We start from the raw sequence: 26655 nt of genomic DNA, 5'->3' as shown, positions 1-26655 counted from the left end.
ATTTATATTTTAAGATTAGGTAATTCATACCCAACATATCTTTAACAAAGTGTTGGATTTAGGCACAATACCGTTAACGGTAAACAAAACATAGAACGTGATAATTATAAATTTATAAAATGTGATAATTATTAATTTATAAGCATATAAGGATTAAAATTAAAATATATTTTATTCTGATATGATTTTAATGATAAAACATAAAATTTAATTTAATAATCTTTACACAATTTCAATAGTATGTATATTTTAATATTTAATTTAAAAGAATTTAAATTTTTAAAGATTAGGTAATTCATACCCAACATATCGTTCATAAAGTGTTGGATTTAGGTAAAATACCGTTAACTACAAACAAAATATAGAACAGAGCTCTGCCGAGGGAGAATCGATGGCTACTACTTCAAATCATGGAAACCAACTCTCTCAATCAGAAGATTATGAACAATTTATGGAGGTTAGTATCCCCATCTATCCATGTTTTAGTTGTTTATCAATTGGTTGTAAAGTTCATGGCTAATAGTTTGTTTAATGAGATTTGTATAAGTAATTCTCCATTTGTATGTATAAGAGTAACATATACTGAACTTTACTTAGCCGAGTTTAGTATGTATTGTGTCCGTTAGTAGTTCGCGTGCGAGATAGAGTATCGTCGGGGGTTTGTATTGATGTTGATTGCATGTTTTAGTTCGGAGTCATATAGAAAATGATTTGATTTCAAATTGATATAATTAGTTCACCGTTGGATGCCTATACTTCTGTATAGCAGATTGATAAGATTTCCAAAAGTAGATTATTCACGAATTTTTGAAAATTTCTTCATGAACTGGTTTTGGATTGAGTTTTAAATTTCAATGTTTAGGAACTTAAGAGAAAGCACGACTCATGGAATGTTGACTGGGATATGGGTAAATATGTCAGACAATGTTTTTAATTTCTTGTTGGATGCTTATTTAAAAACTTAGGTAAACATGATTGATAATATTAAATGTAGGTAGAGGACGAAAACCGTTAGGCAGTTTTGTTTCTGCAAATGTGGAGAAAGATGAGGATGGAGCATTTGTAAGTTTTTAACTGATTGTATTTGAATGTTATTAAGAAGTTGAATTTATATTGTACCTCACTGCATTATCTATCGAAAATTGCAGAGGGTTCCGTCTAGTTTTATTGATAAATTCAGGAGTAAACTTCATTCCCAATTACACCTAAAGTGCAAGACAATTGTTTAAAAAGCGGAATATGATAAGTATAAAAAAAAATCTACGGCCTTCAAGAATTTATGAGATTTTATGATTTAAAGATGTATTCTGTTGTTGTTTTTGATTATTATGGGTATGGCAACTTTACTATCCAGTGTTTCAACCATATGGCTGTTTCGATTACACATCCATCAGTTGAGCCAATGTTTTTCTTCAATAAAGAGAACTATAATAATTGGATTATGGATGAGTTTATATATTGTCGTAATCATGATGTTATTGAGAGGTACCTTGCTTGTATTCACTACAATGCTGTAAGACTTGATTGTGAACAATCCTTGATGGTGACCAGACAATACTCATGTATGGAGGACTTGGATAATATGGTAACAACTCTCTCTATCTATATATTTATTATTTACCTCATATATATAAACATTTGGTTTAATTATCTTAAATCTAATATTCAATGTGCTCAATTGAACAGGAACTGCCTACTCATTTGGAAAATTTGTATAAGCGAGGGAAAGGAATGTCCAAGATCTGTTTGAAGCATGGCTGCAGAAAATGGGATGTACTCATCCATTGGGTTGGAGAAAAGTGTTGGTTTGGGAAAGGATGGTCTGGAGTTTTGAAGGAGTTGGATATCTGTGCAGGTGATGTAATAGCTATGAATATGGCTCATGAGCTACCAGAGATTGTTCTACTTTTTATTTTTAATGAGAAAGAAGTGGATGCTGAGAAAAAAAAAGGTATCTCACAATTCTTTTGATTTTGCTATGAGGGTGCAACACTTTATTTGAAAGATCAGTCTTTTAATTTCTAGAAGATTCAAATATAATTAGTAATAAATTTAAATTTGATAATTAACAAACAGGGGATAGAAATGGAAGAAGATCATTTTATAAGATTTTTTTTAGGCTCCTTTGAAGCTTGGATATATTGTGAGTAACCTATTGTTTTTTACCCATATTCTTGTATGTTATTAGTAAATGATTAATAATTCTTTTATGTTTTAACATTGTAACAGACAATCCCAAGGTTTTTAGGCCAGGAGACTGAAAAGCATCTCCTTGGTGTTGAACATATTATAATCAATGGGATTCTGTGGGATGTAAGATACGATGCTAAATTTAGAATACTTTATGGGCTAAAACAACTGATTAAGTATTTTGGTCTAGTGGATAATGATATGATATTATTTAGTTTCGATGGGAATGGTGAGTTTTGTGGAAGGATTTTTATGTGTGAAGGAACGGAAATTACACGTTCCACAGCAGAAAGTAATCGGAGGAGAAAGCCTAGTGCCAATTTTTTTCTTTTTGAAGATAATTTTACAGATTCACCTCCTGGAATTTGTATGCCATATGTTTTGTTTCCTTATTTACTTTGTAAGGTCCTTTTACATAAGCAGTGGTCTTGAAATTAATATTGTCTTATATCCGTACTTAGAACAAAATGTCGAAATTGTGGATTTGTCAACTGAGATGGAGGTAGAAGGATATGATAACCCTGCACAGGACAATGCTGGAATACAGAATATGCAGTTGATGGAAAACAACAATCCACATGATGCGCAAGTTGGAATGAATCTCCAGTTTTCTAAATTATTGGCTGGAAGTCTCTTGAACTCCAAATGTCATGGAGCGGTGAATAATAATATATAAGAGTATAATATAACTATTTCGAATACTTTGTTGTATTATGTTCAGGAACAGACTTATCAAATTATGCTAACATATTCAACTATTGTGCAGCACATTCCTAGAACTATAAGATTCCGAGATCAAATGTGGAAAAGCGGAGACATGGTGAAGTTCAGAACTGGCCAAGGAGTTTGGGACATAAAATAGTGCTAAACGGGACAGTTGCCAGATTTTCACATGGATGGAGCAAATTTGTTAAAGATCTTGACTTAAAGGAGGATGACAATCTGCGCTTCACATTACAGCAAGACAGTGTTGTTCCAACTTTTAACATTGAACTCAATCCTCCCAATGAGTAATTATCCTCCATATATTTCTTAGAATCTGAACCTGCTACTTAACAGTATCAATGTAGTTTGGAGATTGAATTTTGATATTATGATGCTGTTGGAATACTCTTTATATCAATTTGAATGTGTTCCATATGCTTATGCTTTAAATTATATTGAATTATATTGTAATTTTGTATTTTCATATGCAACTTAAGTTTTGAGGTTGGTGATGAAACCTTGAACCAAAATCCTAAATATTAAAACGGGAGTGCCGTTTTATTGTCAATAGCATACTAATATATAGTTTTTATATATTTCAAGTTGATGACTAATATGCACATGGTAAACTCTACCTTTTTCGTTTTCATACTTATCTATAAATTTGGTTTGCTCTCATAAACCTCTGTATGTTTGTAATGATTTGCATATTGTAGCGTACAAACTTTTTTTTTTGAAAATCATAATCTCTTGAAGTTCGATCTCAGGAGATTGCTACATCTTTTTTAAAATTTTCTTTAGTTGGCACATATATTTTTTAGGTAAATCATAGTAGCTATAAAGTTATAAAATTGAATTTAACGTTAAGTACATCTCGGACATTGTCAAACTACAACATATGGATATTCTTTTTGCAAATGCATAATATTTCTCTGTGAGAATATATGATTACTACATATAAAGTGAAAATGCATCCCTCTTAATGTTCTATCTAATTTTAAAAATGTACTGGCAGACATGTTCAAGAAGTACAAAAATGTGATTAATGTTAAAACATCCACTTCAATTCATGATGTCATGCTACTAAAGATTAAAACGGATAGTATTTAAATTTAATTTCCACGATAAAATTGATCCAACCATAATAGATAATTGTAAAAAATAGTAGGATGTATATAATATGATGCATATTCACATGTTAATTACATTCCTAACTCTGAAAAACTTTGATGCATACACTTAGCCGCATTCATAAGCTGATGCACGAGTAAGCAAGATAAACATCTTCTTTTGTTTAATGGATATAAGTCATTTAGCTGTCCAACTCTCCAAGCATATATTCTTTTGTTTATTCCAGATCCTCTCCTGTAAATCATCCATTTTTCATCCCTGAAGTGTATCCGCACTTAAGTTCTGATAATAGTTCTGACTCCTTAAGTTCTGATAACTTCCTATCTTCGGTAAGTTCTGATTTCCAGTTAAGTTTCGATATTCTGATAATAAGTTCTGAAACTAAACAAATCAGATTAGACATGACATCACAAATCAGAACTTAACTGGAAATTAAAACTTACTGAAGACAGGAAGTTATCAGAACTTAAGGTGTCAGAACTTATATCAGAAATTAAGTGCGGATAGACTTCAGGGATATCAGAACGTTACACTCATAGGCTGATGCATGATTAATCCAAAACAATGTAATGATCCTGATTCTCTTCCTCTTGCAGTAGAAGTGACGATCTCCAAACATGAGGAAAAGAATGAGTATGTGAATATGCACAGTATGCACCAACACATGTAAAATGGTTTTTTGTAAACCTTTTTAATAGTATCTTCTCATAATGAGGACCTAATCAGCATATTCCTTAAGGACACATCAAAAATTAAGAGTAACATGACAGTTGAAAACAGGAAAAAAAATTCAAATTGTTAACTACCATTCGATTGTTACAGATCATGGTAACTGTTAAATTTATCAGAAAATAACTGCCAAAAACTACCAGCAATACTCATATATATATACCTTTGGGTGTTTTTAAAATTTAGATGTATATTACAGATTACAAAATGACTTCAAGAAGTGAGAAGAGGAAGAGATGGTCAGGCATAAAGAATGTCGCGGAGCAAGAGTTTCAAAATTTGGCTATAGCGTGCACAGAATTCACTAATGACATGGAAGAAACAAAGATTTTCTACTCAGAGATGTATGCTACAATGGAAAATAGGCAATATGAATTGTTTGCTCGTTCTATTGGCCTTGAAGAACAATTCAAGTAATATTCAAATGTTTATCTGTTTTTATGATTTATATTGCTTTATATTACAAATTTAATGGACTCAGTTTCGATCTTTCACAGCGAAATAGAGTACTCTGAAAAATGGATCAAGGAAAAAACGTGGAGAGTCATCACAAAGTAGTACTGAAATTCCACATTCTTATAGAGTGGATTCACGCAGATTCCTAGGTGGTACGTCCACATCTCTACATGGTCATGAGAAAAAATTCAAACTTAACACAGAAGAAATGCTAAGTGCATTTAAAAAGTTTGGTGATGGATGGAAAGAACATCTTAATACTTTGAATGCTCGTGCAGATATGTTGAGTGAAGAAAGTGGAAAGCTTCGCATATTATTAGATGATTATGCTCGAAATATATAAATTATGTTGTAGTCGATATGCTGTGATGATGTATTCTACTTCCTCTACTTGGAGGATAGTAATAAACGTTTTTATGCAATAATTACAAATATGATTGATTGTTTATGTTGGATTACTGTCATGTTGTGTTTACTGTAGATGTTTAAAAACATATATATACATTGAACAACAATTAAAAATGCAGTTTATTCTATATATAAATATGTCTTCCTTACATGATAGACATATATCACATTCACATACATTGAAAGAATTTTAAACTTGCACAACCTGACCATCAATTGGTGGTTCGGGATCATTAACTTCAAAGTCCTGAAATCTTGCTTGCTCTGGCCCAATACCTAAATCCATGTTTAGGAAATTCTGTATATCTGTAACAGGCCTATCAAATGTTCGAAGGTCATGAGATTCCTGTCTTCCAAGTGTTGCCAAACGACGTGCAACTGCATTTCTATTAGGATGAACCAAATTAAGTTCATAACGGATGTTCTTATCACTAAGCCTTGAAAGAATAAGTCTAAAAGTCTGTCTGGAATGTGGTGTATTCCATTCTTCTTTGTAATATTTTCATTCTCGGTAGCTTGTATATTGTCGGTTTCAATGATAACCCGTTCATAAGAATCCTGGAATGCACAGCGCATACCTAATAAAATAGCCCATAATGTATTATTCAAATTTGTGAGTCCTGGAGTTGTGCCATAAGTAAGTCTGAGAAGATGACCTCCTGCATCTCTTACAACAACACCAATACCATTTTTATTATCACCTTCAGAAACATTCTGGATATACTCACTATGGACATTGATCTTCACCCAACCATTAGGAGGAAATTGCCATACACGCTCAACATGTTCCATTCTACCTAAATGTATAAAATAAAAGTTAACTGTTTATAGGTTTAATTTGATTATATGAGATATTATTAAATGATTGTTTGTAGTATATAAAGAAAAGAATTCAATAGATGTGTCTGCTCCAAATAGTTGAAGAGTTTTAGTTATCTAAAAAAAGGATAGAAGAATTGAGGAGATTTGTCTATTCCAAAAAGTTGTGGGATTTAAAATAACTAAATTTATTGGAAAAGTTTAGATCGCAATAGTCATCATAATTATGTGCCCTAAAGATAATTATTATGTTGAAGAAATTATAGAAATAATAGTATTTTCTTCACACATGATCTAATCAATTCAACGTTTAATATTCCATTAGAAAAATAATTCTAAAATACATTGTTCATGGGCAATGTAAAATTATATATTGTAGAAGATTATATTATGTAAAATTGAACTACATATGATGAAAGCTAAGGTAAATTCAGATACATATACAGTTACATTGAAACTTTTCTATTAAAAGCTTAATAGAATAATATCTATTATTAGTACTACTAAAAGTTTATCAATTAGCTGTTTTTAATAGAAATAAAATAAAACATGTTTTAATAGTTTATGAATTAGTAATTATGATTGAATTTCTTTTTCAGGAATTAAATAACTTTCTTCAATACAAAGTAAATAATTAGTTTAGCACAAACTTTATTTATCAAAATTTTAAACATGCAGTTGTTTATGTGATTGTAAATTGTGATCAGAAAATATGTAAATTCAGATAACTATATATAAATATCAAAGTAATGAATTCAAGCAAAATAATGGCAATGTTCAAAAAAAACTTACATTATAACTGATGTCGCGGCTCATAGTTCAGATCTGTGGTTTCAAAATTTATGCAAAATGATACAACAACAGTGTAGTGCTGTTAGTTTACCATGTGCACCATCGGTTTAAGTTCTAACCACGCCTTGTACTCGGAAGTAACTTTCTTACCAACACTATACTGCTTCACTATGTCAATTGAGGTAAGTTAATTAGAATTAGTTAGTAAACCTCTTCATGAGTCAAACACATTCACCTGCAAGACACGAAAATGAATTAAAACAGTCATGCGACTGAAAAACATTATTGGGAAAAATTAAAACCAAATGAAACTCTTATATTTGGTTCATCTGAAAATATGTTAGACAGAAGGTATGGCATAGGTCTAATTCCATGGAAAATGACTACAAATCTGAATTTGTTTCTTCACATTTTACAACCTAAATTAAGAGAGCTTCTTAATTGAAAGCACCTTCTAAAGTTAGTTTTGAGGATAGCTGTCAATTAAGTACCCTTTGAAGACACCTTTCAGGAAGAACCAAATCAACCTTTGTAACCTATAAAAACAATGCAGACATTGATAGCATTGTCATTATTTGACACATTTGTGAAAGATGTATTAACTCCAAAACCCAACTATAAGCTATGAATGCACAACACATCAAGAATCTTGTAAATAAAATAAGGTTATAGAAGATGGCGCATGTAGATTCATGGATTTAAATTCCAGTTACATAAGAACAATTGAACTTTACACAAATACATTACTTAAATTTAATAATTCATAGCATAAAGTAAAATCTTGAAAAGCATCAGTTGAAGAGTGCATTTGTGACATTTTGAGTTCCAAATATGTGTCATCTTCAAACCCTCTGGCCATAAGTCGCCTTCTTCCTGATAGTTTCCTTGGACAGCTCCAGTGCAAAGTGAATTCCACAAGTCTATCTCAAACGGAGGTCCATCTTCCAGGTGGAACGGTTTAACACTCCTTGCATTTGGACATAATTTATTTGCTGGTAGCAGAACATCATTTCCAGCAATGTTACCGTGCATGTCAGAGAGCAGAGTAATAATCTATTTCACTCTTCCTCTCATGTCAGTATTGGTGACTATCTTATACATTTTAGCAACAGTACTATCTAATTCAGCTGGTCTAAATAATGCCTTAAAGAAAATGTAAGCAAATCTGGATGGGAAATATTTAGAAGATAGTACTGATAAAACCTCAAGATTAAAATCAACATTATTCCTCTGCAACAGTCTGAGAGATGAGTTAAAAAAGCTTGCCTGATGAACATCGTGTCTAATACAATAAGAAACGAAGCTGTAGAACTGGTCACGTGTAACTTCCATCTGATGCTGATAAAAGTCATATAACTTATCCCAGTCAAGAGCTTCAAGGATATACTTGATATGTTTCTTTGGTTGTTTACGCTCCTGTTAGGGCGAAAACACGCGCTAATATTCACGCAAGTATACGCGTTCGCAAGTAATATAGAATACTTTCTAGTTCGTTCCCTCAGAGACTCAGACTAAATTATTGTCTAATTAAACTCACTCACCAATGTATGATTACTTCTCAATGTTAAGATAATAACACTTAAAATTGTTGATTAAATATTAACTATAATTAACTACTTAATTAACTACTTAACTAACACTTCAATTTATCAATAATAAAACACTCATGAGATCACAACTTTATTATTACTTCCTTCTATAGCCATTGTTATTACCTTTAGCATGTGACAGTGATGATATTAATCGAATAACACGAAACTGATAAAAGCCAACTTTCATTGTACTAATACCATTCTACCAAGCATCCACAATTAAGATAGAAGTTGAATAGTCATCAATTATGTTGAGTTCCTATATGTCTACAGAAATTGACAACACAACGATTTAAGCTCAAGTTATTCCTTTTGATTACATAGGGCAAATAAAACTGTTAGAGTTACCCACTAATCATGCTCAACGTACATGAACCTATGCTAGCATGGCAAGTTCTAAATCTCAAGATCCACCGTCGCTTCACAAGAGATTAACACCCTATCTTATATGTTCGCGACGCACATAAGACGAATACGCACAACCAATACTAGATATCATGCAATCATCACACACTAAAGTATTAAACAATTAACTAAAGAATTCCATAATAAATTCGTTGCAACCCCATGATCACGATTAGCCCATAATAGAACTTATCGCCATCATGGGTTCATATGAAATCATGACAAACAAACACAAGAAAATAATAACTAAACTAATTATATTAAAACAGAGTACATCACAAGAGTAAATAAGTCAAAGCAAGAAAACTAGCATCCAACGTTACAACGAAACAAGAATCACAAGAAAATATGCTTCCTCTTCGTTGCGGTGTGCTAAATCGGTCTTCTTCCTTATCTCCTTCGGTTCTTGCGTAAAACACAATCTAAAACATAATCCCCTTAATACTCTCTGTGAAAACGTCTCAAATCTACCTATATAATAGTCCCATAAAACTCAGATTACATAGAAGTTGGAAGCCAAACAGAAGTAGAAGTCTAAAATAATTTATCTTTTTCCCCGACCCTGCGCGGCCGCTCAGCATAGCTGCGCGGGCGCGCAGGTTGCTACGCGGCCGCTCAGCATTGCTGCGCGGCCGCGCAGGCCTCTACTGGAAAAAATCCAGGTTTGCTCCGTTTCTTCGCCGTAATCTGCCCATTCCTTTCCTCTCGCAATGGTGAACACATGCTAAGGCTTATTCTTGATGATTCCTCCCCCGAAATGCAACTAATACCCTGAAATGCATAAACACTAGAAAAATGCATCAAATACACAAAATACTTGATTTCAAGACACCAATTTAAGCCATTTTAAGACGTTCTAAGTGGTATAAAATGCCACTTATCACACCCCCAAACTTAAATCGATGCTTGTCCTCAAGCGTCACAGACTCAAAAACAAATAAAAATATGCATGAATGCAATCTATATGAAAATACAACGATCCCCCTTACTACAATTAACCAACCAAATTGTCACATCTCAACGAATGCAGTTAGACAACTAAAGATCAATAAACTCATGCAAACGGACATACAGCCAGAAACGTGGTGTGTGCAAATGCTTAACAGATATGCTTCGGAACTAGACCAATTACTATGACTAGACTATCCTCAAGGCAATCCTACGATTATACAAAGAATAAAAATTCTAGGCACAAAGTGATATACAACACTACAAGAACTCTGGAGCTTACTATAGAATCGTGCTTTTTATTTACAACTCAAATGCTTATTTGACCGTGCAATGAGTGAGGTCCACAAAAGACTTATACAATGGTATCCATGTAACAAGCGTTAGGTTAGCGGATCCCAGACTCTAAAAGCCTTAGGTCACTAGGCACAAAGTCCCCTAAGAACTTAATAACTCGAATACCAAAGAGCCCACTCTTGATCAATTATGCAAAAAAAAAAAATTTTTTTTTTTAATAACTTCTGAGCAAGTGCGTTTCGCTCCATCTTGCTCAACCCTAGACTACTCGCAACATATGCGAGCCGGCTACTAGCCATTTGACGCCTAGCCACAACTAGCAACAACTTCCATATTTTTTTTTTCCAAAATTTTTTCTTTTTTCATGTCTTTATCACTAAGAACCTATAATCGAATTCTAAGCATAATAAGTAGATTGACCTTGAAAATAACCAAATCATAACAACAATCTAGCCCTTACGCATTCTTTAAGACTTAGTGGACTTAGAATTATTTCTAGCATGCATATCAACCTACACAACTTAATATCACTTTAATGCTATCACTACACTCGCATCAATATCACAATTCAGTCGATAACTTATTGTAAAAGGGATCATGGTAAATGCATGAGCTACATGACATTCATAAAAAAAAACTTAAATGGCATAAATTATGCAACTATATGAACTAAACTATCATGAATATGCAACTAAATGACACACACACAATATTTCTTAACTACCACCCCCAAACTAAAAATCTTCACTGTCCTCAGTGAAAGTAGTAGAAAGGAACACAGGGTATACTTACTCGGAGTCATCATCATCATCACCCTCAGTGGGTGGAGTATCAGGCGGTGGGTATGCAGAGTCCTCACCAAAAACTGGCCACTGGATATCAGATCTAAGGCCTCGAAAAGCAGTCCCTAACGCAAGGGTGAGCTCCTGAGCAAACCTGCTCTGCGTCTCATACATGGCATCCATCCGCCGTGAAAGCCTCCTATACTGGGCATCACCCATCCCAGCACCCTCCTGAGCTCTCGAAGAACCAGCCTCACCACGCCCTGGCCTAGCCATAGTAGCACCTCGTGCTGGACGCCCTCCTGGAAGACGATAACCCAGCCCATGCTCCTCAGGCTCACCACCGGTCCACTCCTGCATCCCATTCAGAGTGCCAGAATCAATCGGAGCTGCTGGCAACTGCAACTGCTTATGAGCCGGCCAGTTCACTCCCACTGCTCGGCATAGCTTCGTAACCGTGGATGCATAAGGGATGTTCATATGCTTTGCTCCCCTAAAAAACTTCAGAATTCCTTGGTAGATAAACTCACCAAGGTCCACATAGTACTCATCATGCAGAATTCCCCACAACAACTGTGCTCTCTCAACTGTGACCTCGTGTGCATGTGAAGAAGGCAAAATATTAGCACATATAAATGCATTCCATTCACGGGCATACCTGTTCATGGCGATCGCCGGAAAGTGACGATACTCATTATTGCCTGGACTGCGGGTCCAAACTGTGCCCGATCGACAGAGAGTCGCACAAATCAAATCCAAGTCAAAATCCTCAGCAGTCTTTTCATTCCAATTCTCCTCCTCGGGCTTCCTCTCTCGCTGTCCAATCACACGGTGAATCGCCGCAGGATGATAATCAACCATCAGCCCACGGACTACAGAAAACCCATTCTTTTCAGCCTTCGCGTTCGTGTAGAACTCGCGAACAACGCTCATCGGTACTGCTTCGGGTGACTCACAAAAAGCTATCCACCCCTTCTCTGCAATCATGGGCAACAACTCACCATCCCTCCCTGATGGTAAAAACCCCCTCTCCTTCAGAATCGACTTCCCCAACAGCCTAGTGTACTCCTCCTCCGTAGCTCTGTCAGTTAACCGAGGCCTTGCAGCAGTACCCCTCGATGAATCAGCAGTAGGAACTGTGCTGCTGCTGTCAATAGGGCGTGCTCTCTTGGGTGCCATTGATTCGTGAATAAAAGTGTGTAAGAACAGATTTTTGATGTTTGTGAGAGGGTTTAAGTGTAGGAAGTTTTGTGGGAGATATGTAGGATAGGTGTATGTATATATAGGGTGTGGATTAGATTAGGGTTTGGGAATTAAGGGATAAAATGATGGGGTAGTGGGAACAATTTGTGGGTTTATGGGCTAAAACTGTTTTTGTGTTTTTGTTTGTTTTTTTTTTTGAACTGTAAAAAATTTTCTGGAACTCGACCCCTGCGCGGCCGCTCAGCATAGCTGCGCGGGCGCGCAGAGGGTCTATGGAAAAAAAAATTTTCAGCCCCTGTTTTCTGATTTTTTTATGTTTTTGGATAGGTTATTAACTTCTAAAGGTTCCTGTAACAACAATTTATGGGTTGCCTCCCACGCAGCGCTTCTTTTTCGTCATTAGCTTGACGTTCCGTACCTTATGCTCAAGCTCCGCCGGTAGATGACATCCCTTACCGTACACCAACTGAAACGGTGACATCCCAAGTGGAGTTTTGTATGCTGTTCTGTAAGCCCAAACAGCTTCATCGAGCTTTAAAGACCAATCCTTCCTTGACGGACAAACAACCTTCTCTAGAATACGCTTTATCTCTCTGTTAGACACTCCCGCTTGACCATTTGTTTGCGGATGATAGGCAGTAGCTACTCGATGATTCACATTATAATGCTGCATCATAGAAGTGAACTTACGGTTGCAAAAATGCGATCCTTCATCACTTATGATTACCCGAGGTGTTCCAAACCTTGTGAAAATTTGCTTATGAAGAAAATTTAGCACTGCCTTTGCATCATTTGTCGGTAAAGCTTTAACTTCGACCCATTTTGAGACATAATCGACTGCCAGCAAGATGTACTGATTATTGCAAGACGCGATAAAAGGCCCCATAAAATCGATTCCCCACACATCAAAGACCTCGACTTCAAGCATCACATTTAATGGCATCTCATCCTTCCTTGACAAATTTCCCACTCTTTGGCAACGATCACACCTTAAAACAAACTGATGAGCATCCTTGAACAAAGTAGGCCAGAAAAATCCTGCTTGCAGAATACGCGCTGCCGTCTTCTCACCTCCATAGTGTCCACCATAAACCGTGGAATGGCAGTCTCGTAATATCCCCTCCGTCTCACAGAACGGGATACATCTCCTGATGATCTGGTCAGCTCCCTGTCTAAACAAATATGGTTCATCCCACATATACCACTTCACCTCATGCAGAAACTTCTTCTTTTGAGCGGATGTCAAATTAAGAGGCATTATATTGCTGACGAGATAGTTTACAATATCTGCAAACCATGGTTCTTCCTCCTGAATTGCAAACAACTGCTCATCCGGAAAAGATTCATTGATTAACGTCCTATCTTATGAAGTAGAATCGGGATTCTCCAACCTAGAGAGATGGTCAGCTACTTGATTCTCAGTACCTTTTCTATCTTTGATCTCTAACTCAAATTCCTGAAGTAAAAGCACCCAACGAATGAGTCTCGGCTTCGAATCCTTCTTAGAAACCAGATAGCGAACAGCTGCATGATCAGTGAATACTGTTACTTTCGTACCAAGCAGATAAGATCGAAATTTCTCAAAGCCAAAGACTATAGCCAAAAGCTCCTTCTCAGTAGTGGTGTAGTTCAATTGGGCACCATTTAAAGTCTTACTCGCATAGTAGACCACGCGGAAGAGATTTTTCTTGCGCTATCCCAGAACTGCACCTACCGCATAATCACTCGCATCACACATCATCTCAAACGGTTCTGTCCAATCTGGTGCTGTAATAACTGGTGCAGTGATCAAACTCTTCTTGAGAGTCTCGAATGCTGCCAAACATTCATCATCAAATTTGAACGACACATCTTTCTCAAGCAAATTGCACAACGGCTTAGATATCTTTGAAAAGTCCTTGATGAATCGCCGATAAAAACCCGCATGACCAAGAAAACTACGGATTCCTTTCACAGAATTAGGTGGGGAAAGATTTTCAATGACTCCCACCTTGGCCTTGTCCACCTCCAGACCCTTGCTAGAGACCTTATGCCCAAGGATAATGCCTTCACGCACCATAAATTGACATTTCTCCCAATTAAGCACCAAATTAGTTTCCACGCATCTTTTGAGTACGGCGCGCAGATTATTCAAACATTCATCATATGAGTGTCCAAAGACGGAGAAGTCATCCATGAATACTTCGACATTATTTCCAATCATGTCAGAAAATATAGCCATCATACATCTCTGAAAAGTGGTTGGGGCACCACATAACCCAAACGAAACTCTGCGAAAAGCAAATGTGCCAAATGGACAAGTGAAGGTAGTCTTTTCCTGATCCTCTGGTGCAATACAAATCTGATTATACCCGGAATAACCATCCAGAAGACAAAAATACTCATGACCCGCCAATCTGTCAAGCATTTGATCAATAAATGGAAGGGGGAAGTGATCCTTCCTTGTGGCTTTGTTCAATTTTCTATAATCCATGCATACTCTCCATCCTGTAACTGTTCGAGTAGGGATGAGCTCATTCTTTTTATTTGCGACCACAGTGATACCTCCCTTCTTAGGTACACATTGTATGGGGCTCACCCACGAGCTGTCAGAAATAGGATAAATAATGCCTGCATCTAGCCATTTCAGAATTTCTTTCTTCACCACCTCCTTCATGATGGGATTCAGTCTTCGCTGCTGTTCCACAGTTGGCTTACTACCTTCCTCTAGCAGAATTTTATGCATACAATATGAAGGACTTATCCCCTTGATGTCTGCTATGGTCCATCCTATAGCCGATTTGAATTCTCTCAAAATCCTTAAGAGCTTGTCTTCCTCACTACCTGAAAGGTCAGATGAAATAATAACAGGTAACGTAGATGAATCACCTAAAAAAGCATACCTCAAGTGTTCAGGTAATGGTTTAAGCTCCAAGGTAGGTGCTTCCTCTATTGGTGGTTTGAGCTTCCCTTCAGCATTCTTAAGGTCAGAAGTACCAAGAGATTCAAATGGTATGTCCAGCTTTCGCTTCCATGGAGAAGCGTTCAGATATTGTAATTGCTCGTTGCTATCTTCATCATCGCTGTCAAAATCCCCCACTAAGGCCTTTTCCAATGCATCAGACATTAGCATGTGATCGAGTTCCGAAGTAACCGCAGTATCAATCACATCCACTTTTAAGCACTCCTCATCTTCTGTAGGGAATTTCATTGCCTTGAATACATTGAAGGTCACATCCTGATCTTGGACCCGCATAGTAAGTTCACCTTTTTGCACATCTATCAAGGTACGACCAGTAGCCAAGAAAGGCCTTCCCAAGATTATGGGAATCTTCTTATCTTCCTCAAAATCCAGAATAACAAAATCTGCTGGAAAGAAGAGCTTATCCACCTTGACGAGCACATCCTCAACTATGCCCCTTGGGTAAGTAATGGAACGGTCAGCCAATTGTAGCGACATGTATGTGGGTTTTGGATCAGGCAGATCCAGCTTTTTAAAGATCGACAACGGCATCAGATTAATGCTTGCTCCCAAATCACAAAGGCACTTGTCAAAAGTTAGATTGCCAATGGTGCAAGGAATGGTGAAGCTTCCTGGATCTTTCAGTTTTGGTGGTAACTTTTGCTGCAGAACAGCGCTGCATTCTTCCGTGAGAGCAACGGTTTCAAGGTCATCCAGTTTCACCTTCCTTGCAAGAATAGTCTTCATAAACTTCGCATAACTAGGCATTTGTTCCAGAGCCTCAGCCAAAGGTATATTGATGTAAAGTTTCTTGAACACCTCCAGAAACTTCCCGAACTGTCTATCCAGCTTTTGTTGCTGCAATCTCTTAGGAAAAGGTGGTGGAGGATAGAGCTGTTTCTCCCCTGTATTAGCCTCAGGCAGAGTGTGTTCAACAGTAGTCTTCCTTGGTTCCGCCGCTTTCTCCTTTTGCTTAGATTCTTCATCTCTAACTTCAGCTTCGACTTCCTTTGCCTTTTCAGCTTCAGCCACTTTTCCAGACCTTAAGGTAATAGCCTTGACTTGCTCTTTAGCTTCCTTCCTGCCTGGTACTTCCGTGTCACTGGGAAGAGTGCCAGGTTGACGATTGAGCACTGCATTGGCTAATTGACCGATTTGATTTTCCAAGGTCTTGATAGAAACCGCCTGACTCTTGCACAACAGCTTAAGTTCCTCAAAATCAGCACTAGTAGGTGCAGCTGCACTTCCCTGTTGAGGATATGATTGCCTTGTGGCATACTACTGTGGTTGCTAGAATCCAGGTAGGTTAAACTGTTTACTCACTCCTTGCTGATATGGTGGCTGAATAGCATTCTGATTATTCCCCCAGCTGAAATTTGGATGAATTCTGCTGTTAGGATGATAAGTCGCTGGCATAGGCTGCTGTTGTCGCTGATAATTATTCACATACTGAACAGATTCATTTACAAGAGAACACTGATCCGTAGCATGAGAACCTGCACAAAGCTCACAAACCATAGCTATTTGATTAACTCCATACGTAGCCAGACAATCAACCTTCATTGATAGCGCTTGGAGCTGGGCTGCAATAGCGGTGGCTGCATCAACTTCCAGAATACCTGCTACCTTGCTTGACGTCATCCTCTGAGTTGGGTTTTGATGCTCATTTGCAGCCATCGTCTCGATAAGATTATACGCCTCAGTATAGCTTTTAGCCCATAAGGCTCCTCCAGCTGCTGCATCGAGCATGGGCCGAGATTGGGCCCCCAAACCATTATAGAAACCAGTGATCACCATCCAATCCGGCATTCCATGATGTGGACATTTTCTCAACATTTCCTTGTAGCGTTCCTAAGCCTCGCACATAGATTCTGTAGGTTGCTGCGCAAACTGAGTAAGAGCACTCCTCATAGCAGCAGTCTTTGCCATTGGATAAAACTTCACCAGAAACTTTTGCGCAAGATCTTGCCACGTAGTGATGGACCCAGCTGGTTCAGAATGTAACCAGTCTTTAGCCTTATCCCTCAGTGAGAATAGGAAAAGCCTCAACTTGATAGCCTCATCAGTCACGCCATTATACTTAAAAGTGCTGCAGATCTCGACAAAATTCCTTATGTGCATGTTGGGGTCTTCAGTTGCCGCTCCTCCAAAAGAAACAGAATTCTGCACCATCTGAATAGTGCCCGGCTTGATTTCAAAGGTGTTAGCTTGAATAGCCGGATGAAGGATGCTTGACTGAATGTCATCAATTTTAGGCCGAGAAAAATCCATAAGAGCTGGATCAGCTTGAACAATACGATCTCCCATGTTTACTGGTTCTTTCTGCTCAGTTCCTGAATCTGAATCCTCAAAATCTAACTTCTCCGGAATATCAAGAACTTCGTCTGTCTCCTCATCTGTATCTAAAGTCCTCTTGCGAGCACGAGAACGAGTTTACATAAACGCTTGCTAAAGTACCTGAAACACAATCGAAAAGAAAGAAGAAGAAAAAAAATAAGTAACTACTACGTCCTAATCACTGAGTCCTAATGACCAATGATGGTAAGTACATAAACTAAACAAATACGCCGAGTCCCCGGCAGCGGCGCCAAAAACTTGTTAGGGCGAAAACACGCGCTAATATTCACGCAAGTATACGCGTTCGCAAGTAATATAGAATACTTTCTAGTTCGTTCCCTCAGAGACTCAGACTAAATTATTGTCTAATTAAACTCACTCACCAATGTATGATTACTTCTCAATGTTAAGATAATAACACTTAAAATTGTTGATTAATTATTAACTATAATTAACTACTTAATTAACTACTTAACTAACACTTCAATTTATCAATAATAAAACACTCATGAGATCACAACTTTATTATTACTTCCTTCTATAGCCATTGTTATTACCTTTAGCATGTGACAGTGATGATATTAATCGAATAACACGAAACTGATAAAAGCCAACTTTCATTGTACTAATACCATTCTACCAAGCATCCACAATTAAGATAGAAGTTGAATAGTCATCAATTATGTTGAGTTCCTATATGTCTACAGAAATTGACAACACAACGATTTAAGCTCAAGTTATTCCTTTTGATTACATAGGGCAAATAAAACTATTAGAGTTACCCACTAATCATGCTCAACGTACATGAACCTATGCTAGCATGGCAAGTTCTAAATATCAAGATCCACCGTCGCTTCACAAGAGATTAACACCCTATCTTATATGTTCGCGACGCACATAAGACGAATATGCACAACCAATACTAGATATCATGCAATCATCACACACTAAAGTATTAAACAATTAACTAAAGAATTCCATAATAAATCCGTTGCAACCCCATGATCACGATTAGCCCATAATAGAACTTATCGCCATCATGGGTTCATATGAAATCATGACAAACAAACACAAAAAAATAATAACTAAACTAATTATATTAAAACAGAGTACGTCACAAGAGTAAATAAGTTAAAGCAAGAAAACTAGCATCCAACGTTACAACGAAACAAGAATCACAAGAAAATATGCTTCCTCTTCGTTGCGGTGTGCTAAATCGGTCTTCTTCCTTATCTCCTTCGCTTCTTGCGTAAAACACAATCTAAAACATAATCCCCTTAATACTCTCTGTGAAAACGTCTCAAATTTACCTATATAATAGTCCCATAAAACTCAGATTACATAGAAGTTGGAAGCCAAACAGAAGTAGAAGTCTAAAATAATTTATCTTTTTCCCCGACCCTGCGCGGCCGCTCAGCATAGCTGCGCGGGCGCGCAGGTTGCTGCGCGGCCGCTCAGCATTGCTGCGCGGGCGCGCAGGCCTCTACTGGAAAAAATCCAGGTTTGCTCCGTTTCTTCGCCGTAATCTGCCCATTCCTTTCCTCTCGCAATGGTGAACACATGCCAAGGCTTATTCTTGATGATTCCTCCCCCGAAATGCAACTAATACCCTGAAATGCATAAACACTAGAAAAATGCATCAAATACACAAAATACTTGATTTCAAGACACCAATTTAAGCCATTTTAAGACGTTCTAAGTGGTATAAAATGCCACTTATCAGCTCCCATGCCAACAAAAGCTTCACGAATAAACTGAAGCTTTCTGTCTTAAAAATGAGGTGAGAAAAAATAAGTATGATGAACTCTAGTGAAACATTAAAAATAGTTGGATCAGCCATTTGAGAAAGCTTTGCTGGAAAATGTAGTTAACCTGTTACTTTTGAGTTTAAGAGAAAGGGAATGCGTATAGACTTAATTAACAATGATGATCTGCAGTTATTTTGGACAAAAGATTGTTATCTTTTCATCTTCCTTTTATGTTTAATAAATTTTACATATCCCGAGGAATAAAATATAAATATATTGATTTTATGTACTTATTCCCAAAAACATATTTTGCTTATAGAAGATCGTATAAATCATTGAAGAATATAAACTAAAAATAATCATATAATAAATTAATGTAAAGATGGAAGAAAGTAATTATATGCAATATTTGTCTTTTAATATTTATTCTACAAATTACTTATTCCCGTAGTATTAATATTTATCAATATTTTTGTAACAAAAATAAAATAAAATAATATTAAATCTTCACGTCATCATAATTCAATTTACAAATTTAAATTTCACAGAACAAAAAATCTTAACTTATTTTTCTGAACTGTCAACTAATTACATGACATAGTAATATAAATTTATTTGTAAAAAAAATCATGTTGTAGATACTAATTATTTGTATCTTCTCTGGAAATTACATTTTTTTCAACATATATTTTGATTTAATCTAACTTTACCAAAAATATTTTTTAAATATTTGTGAAAAAAAAAGATAAAATCAATGTTTATCAGGACAATATCTCCAAAAGCAGTTCTCCTTACACCTATTGCTAAAACTGTATTGGAAGACTCGTTATAGTTTGTAGAGCATTAATTACATCCATCATTCTGTTTTATTGTATCTAGACATATAACCAATAACAAAAAGTGCTACAACCAAGATATAGCTCATTGTCTATGTACTACCCTAGGTAGTTAGAAAACTTTTATCTTTTAAGTTTACTGAATTTTTTTAGATTTCGTTAATGTATGAAATTCAAAATATACATTATATTTAATCATCAATTACTGACACTTAATTTTGATTTTTTAGTTCTCAAGATTTAACCAATCTGGAAAGAGTATCTTACTTCTTGTGTCGTAACATATTTTTTTCTCAAGTTTTGAGAAGATAATGTGAATAAAGTTAGTGTAGTAAAACCGACTTATAGTATAATTTAATTGATAATTTGAAAAGACATAAAGTAAAGTCTATATATAGTTCAATATTTTGCATGAATTGTTTTAAAAATAAAAAAATACAAAATCATCCTTATATAGAAATATACTATATTAATGTAATTTATAGAATGGGCCTTTTAATATAAGGAGAAAGAGAGAAGAAAAACAAAAGCAAACAAAAAAGCCCAAACAACACAAATAACGCTGACTTTGAGATTTTATAAACCCAAAAAATACAACATACCTGTCTTAAAAAAAACCAGATAACGCAAACTGCCGTTAATTTTGGATTCTCAACTTCCATTAAGCAAGAAGTCTAATTTCCTTTCACAAAGAAGGCAATAGCATTCTCGGTACAATCAACTCGTTGTCTACAATGGATGTATGAAATAATTTTGATTTTATAGTTATATTGCTTACATACAGTTTATATATATATACATATATATATATATATCTATATCTATATACACGGAATGGAGCTATGAATCAGTTGTTGGTATACAGTTATATTGCTTCATTCATAGAGTTTTATGTATATATATCTTAAATTAATCTATTAATGCTGCATAGAATTTAAGAACATGTTTTGTTTCGATTCATGTAATATAATATTTTTGTATCTTATGCATGTAGTGTTCTTGTGAAATTTATGCTCTATATCTCATCCATCTTGGTTTTAAGTAAATTTCTTGATTTATATTTATTGGAATAAATTTATTATGTAATTACAGATGAAGAGAGCATCAGATTCTACAACGAAGAATGTAGCAGATTTAGGTAAGAATTTGACCTTTAGTCAGTATACTGTTTTATTTAGGTACATTAACATAATACTAATTGTACAGACAATGAAGATAGTATATGTAGCTTTCTGGCAGCAAATGTGGAAGTTTCTGATTTCGGGCAAATTGTAAGTGTAGATTTTACAGCTTTCATTTATATAGTTTTAATCTCTTTATAATCTTCTGAAATTTTGATTTAATGGTACTTCATCAGAGAGTGCCACCGAATTTTAAAGGTTTTTGTGGTAGAAGAATTCCAGATCACTTGAAGATATATTGTAAAACACATATATGGCATGCTCGATATGATTCAGAAGTCGGTAAAATATGTGGTCTTGCTCGTTTCATGGAGTACTATGGCATTAAGATATATAAATTTCTTCTCCTTGATTATTACGGGGGCAGAGTTTTTAATGCGAAGATATATAAGGAAGCCGCAGTTGAAATAAACTACCAGACAATACATCCAAATGAGTGGAAGAAGAATAAACCTGAATAGAAACAAGATGAATTCGTTGTCCTATATGGAAACATTGAGTTTCAGAAATCTATTGCTCGGTTAGTTTACGATGCAATTCTCAATAAAAGTGAATCTTACCTTATCTGCATAAATAGCACAGGCTTGCACGAACATGCGCTAGATCTGGTATGATAGATTTTGGAATTATTTTCATATCAGCTAAAATTCATACTTTCATATCAGTTGGTATAAGGTGTATAATTGTCCAATTATTTGTATATATATCAGACACTGAAGCCAGGAACGGATAATTTCTACAAAAACTTGAAAAATGGGAACTCGGTCAGTCTGAGGTTTACTACTAAGGAATGGAAATGTGAGGTAGAAAGGATTGGAGGACATTGCAAATTTGGGAAAGGATGGGCTGATTTTGTATCAGACACAGGTTTTGGAGTTGGAGATTATATTGTCTTGTATATAATGCATAATGATATTTATAATGTGAACAACGTGAATGTTTGCATCTATAAACATGAAGTTTATGGTAAAGATATTGATAGAGGTACTGCCATAAGTTAAATTTTTTGATTTCTATATATAAATTATTTATGAATTAAGGAAATTATACATCTGTAGAAACTCATCAAATATTTTTTTGGGGCAGGAAACTTATTGGCGGAAACATCATTCTTGAAAATTGTGTCTAAAGATACTCTGGCATGTGGAGGATTTGTGAGTAATTTTCGTTGTGATCAAATTGAAGAGCATATATAATTATATATTTGTGCATTCGTACATGTTTGTGCTTTTATGTGTAATTCGTAAAAATAACATTATTTATTGTTTCTTTCCAAGATTGTACCAAGTTTGGTGTGGTACAAATACAGTCAAAAGCTCCAGACGATAGAGAAAATCCGGGTTGGAGGGCATGAATCTTTCGTTTCATACAACTCGTCAAGTGGATATTTTTACTGCCTTGGATATGTGCTAGTGATATTTTATTTGCGCGAAAGAGATACACTTGTATTTACTATGGATGATAGCAATATCATTTCAGCTAGGATTTTTCAGGAAGATGGATTTGAGGTTGATTACTTAAAAAGGCGTATTAGAGGAAAAGAGATGATAGGAAGAGATTGGTTTCTACAGATTTATTTAGATTCTGATGAAGGTTTGATACATATCAATGTGGCAAAATCTGATGAAGGTTAAAGTTATAATTATTGTACTGATGTTTCTATATTACAATTTTAGAGATATGGAGGTGGGACATGAATTTGTTGGTGGCGAAAGAGGAGAAAGTATGTTAAATGGAAGAAGACAATGACATCGATCCATTGCAGGAATTTTGTAATTCATTGCTAGTGAGAAAGGATGAAAATATTACAAAAAAAATCAGAGATTGAAGAAGAGACATAAGATGGTATGTGATAATATCGATTCAGTTTAATAGAATAGAGTTATTTGTTCTTTTAAAAAATGTTTGTAAAAGTATTATGCTCCTGTAATTATTAGGTGGATATTAATCAAACCAAGCTTCCAGGATTTATCGTCATTCTTAAATCAGATAACTATGCACAAAATATAGTGGTACGTTTTTCATTTAATGTTGTACACATTTCATATCTTAACTTTGGGTAAAATTTTAAGGTTGCTGCGAATATGGATCAAAATAATTGGTGTTTAAAATTTAAATAATTTATACAGACACTACCAGAGAAGTTGGCGATAACATTTGCAAGTGTGATACCAAAAAATGTCTGGCTTCGGTTCCCAAGTGGTCGTGAAATTCATGTCAAGTATTCAGTGGAGGAAAACAGTTTTGTTAACCTTACATGGTTCCTGAAAGAAGTTAGACGGTATTCGGCTACAATTCTGATTTTCACGCATGAGGGCCTCAGACAATTTATGGTATGTGCACTAAATCCTGATGCAATTGAATTGGATTATAATTCTGCAAGTGTTGTTTCCCAATCGCATTCAACTTGTAGAGGTAATTGCACATTTTTACAAAGCTTTTACGTATTTGTTTTAGGATACATAAATTTAAATTTCATTATTCATTATGACTGAACTTTGATACCAACAATTAATTTACAAATATAATAACTGGGATTGGTTGCAAATTCATGATATTCGGTATTGGCGGTGCAATAGACTCTGGAGTAATAGTAAGCTTTTAATTAAGCAATTCTTACTTTCCCACACTATGATCTGTATCTCTTTCTCTATTAATAGTAATTTTGTCATTTATCGATACTTATTATGCTTGTGGCAGGCCATACCAGAAAAATTTCACAACTCTTTTGGAAAGTTGATTCCTGCAAAAGTACAATTGATCTTGCAGAATGGAAAGATATACAATTGTCAGTACTCTGAATCCACAGGGAAGATTTCTGATATACTGGCGCTAGTAAATGATAAAATGTTCGAGAGGAAGGATTTCATGTTGCTTACCTATAGAGGATCTGGGAAGTTTGAAACTATCATTTTTGATAGTTCAAAAAATGAAAAACTTCTGGTCAGCTGTTCTTCAAGAAATGGTACTACTTTAAATACTACATACCATTTTATTTGTCTGGTGATTAATGAAGCTATACAGTTAAACGGTAATAATGGAAATGCGTGTGACCACAATAATAATATTAATACCTTTTGCTACTTCTCTATAGATATTAATGAACAGCTTCCAGGTGGAATTGAGGAATTAGAAGAAATTGTTCATATGAATATTACAGTTGACACTGATCATGCTGCAGAAGTTCCTGAAGAAGGAATTCAGCAAGTAGAAGACAACTTGGATATGGATGTTGAAGACGTAACTGATGATGTTGTAGACAATAATATAAGTGATTAGGAAAATAATCAACTCTTAAGAATGGAGTTCACCGCCACAATGACTGCTTCAAATGTGAACAACACATGTCACGGAGCGGTATTGTTACATTACTCGATCAATTTACATAGACTTTTTTTGCAAATACAATATAAATTTTACTCATTTTGTGGTTAATTGATATAACAAAGAAATATCATCTTTCAGTATATCCCAGCAGCTGTACAGCCGAATGGTAGGACATGGATAAGTGGCGAAATTGTAACTTTTAGGATGGGGCTTTTAATCTGGAATGTTAAGATAGTGTTTTCTACTGGATTACCTCGATTCTCTGCTGGATGGAACCAATTTGTGACTGATAATGAGCTACAAATAGACGATAACTTGGTTTTTACTTTTCAGCAAGAAGATTTAATATTCGATATAGTTATCGAATAGTTTGTTTAATCTACACTACATTTCATATTGGATCAGTGTGATCAATATATTTATGTCTGGTACATGATGTATTAATATTATGGTTTGTTATCCTTGAAATTTGGTTTTGTAGCTATTTAGATTATTGGATGTGATTTGATTTTAAAACACTTTCCAAATTTAATATGATGTATTTATATTATGGATCTTATTGGCTAAACAATGGAAAAGCTCTCTTGTTGCAATGACATTATTCTTAAGGTTGATTGAGGATTTAGTAATTATATATTTGCAATCAATATTGTATATTTTTAATATAGATAACTTGTACAATTTCTACGACTACAGAAAAGTAAAAATAGTAATCTTAGTACTGGATTACTTAGATAAAGTGTGACAGTATTTAGAATATGGTAAATATTTCGTGCTTGTATTAAATATCATAATATCTTAGTCCGAACAGAGAAGTATTACGTTAAATATTGCATAGAACAATTTGCACGCTTATTCCGAATATCGATAAAACTTTATTTAGTTAAATATCATAAACTAATAAATATAATAAAATGCTCCAGCTGCAATATCTCTTTAATGCATCAGTTGTCGACATTCACTAACCTACATGACAAAAGGAAAACAAAGTTAGAGTATTAATAGTAAATTATATAATAATTTAAATGTGAGTTGATTTAATGTGCATACCTCTGTCTCAAAGTGACGACATCGTGATAATCAATATTGATGAAGATACTTGTTGAGGGCAAATTACCTATGCGAATTATACCTTTTTTCAAATAGAAAAAATAGAATACTTTAGGAATGCTTTAAATGGAATTTGAGAGTCAGACTGTTGATTTTTTCAAAAACAATTAGTACATGCAGGAAAGCAAGAATTAAACCTTGGTAAATGTTGATACGGACATATACAAGGATGGCAATTTTCCTTTCTGTTCCTATATCCTGGTATAAAGAATATTGGGAAATTACCCACAAAATAAACACGGTGCGATGTCCTGAAATCAAAGTAAAGACGTGGTAATCTAAACAGTTATGATTGTACAAATCTGCATTATAAGGGCCAGAATACGGAATATCTTACTCTCCATCACTTAGTCTGAAGCGGATCATATCCCTTGAACCAAATCTGCTCAGGATTGTTCGTTTTGGTTCCAAGTCTTCGACAACACCGATAACATCTGTTTTGACATTGTAAAATACTAACGTTTATAACTTTAGAAATCTTGATTGTCGACTTTTAAAATTCAATACCTGTGGAGTAAACAGACATCTCATCATAATTTGAATTCAAAAGAGCGTCGGAAATAGCAGGCAGGGGAGTCAATTCAAACTTGTGCCGCGGAATTATTAGAGTATCCACTTGAACTACATCCACAATAGTGATGGGTAGGAACCGTATGCAGTTTGTGTTATGCACAGGCCTGTACAAACCAGTTGCAGGCATGATACCTATGTTCCTTAT

General features: G+C 35.2%; 1 non-coding gene across 1 annotated transcript; it reads left to right on the top strand.

The window, feature by feature from the left end:
• The first annotated feature begins 17205 nt into the window (after window positions 1-17205).
• On the top strand, window positions 17206-17312 carry LOC141662819 (small nucleolar RNA R71). Its single transcript, XR_012550917.1, has one exon. It is a non-coding gene; the product is annotated as a small nucleolar RNA R71 (small nucleolar RNA).
• The last annotated feature ends 9343 nt before the right edge of the window (window positions 17313-26655 follow it).

The sequence above is a fragment of the Apium graveolens genome, chromosome 5 (genome assembly GCF_009905375.1).
Source record: "Apium graveolens cultivar Ventura chromosome 5, ASM990537v1, whole genome shotgun sequence".
Lineage (NCBI taxonomy): Eukaryota > Viridiplantae > Streptophyta > Magnoliopsida > Apiales > Apiaceae > Apium > Apium graveolens.
Note: the sequence above shows the minus strand (reverse complement) of the source record. Positions and strands in the feature narration are given on the sequence as shown.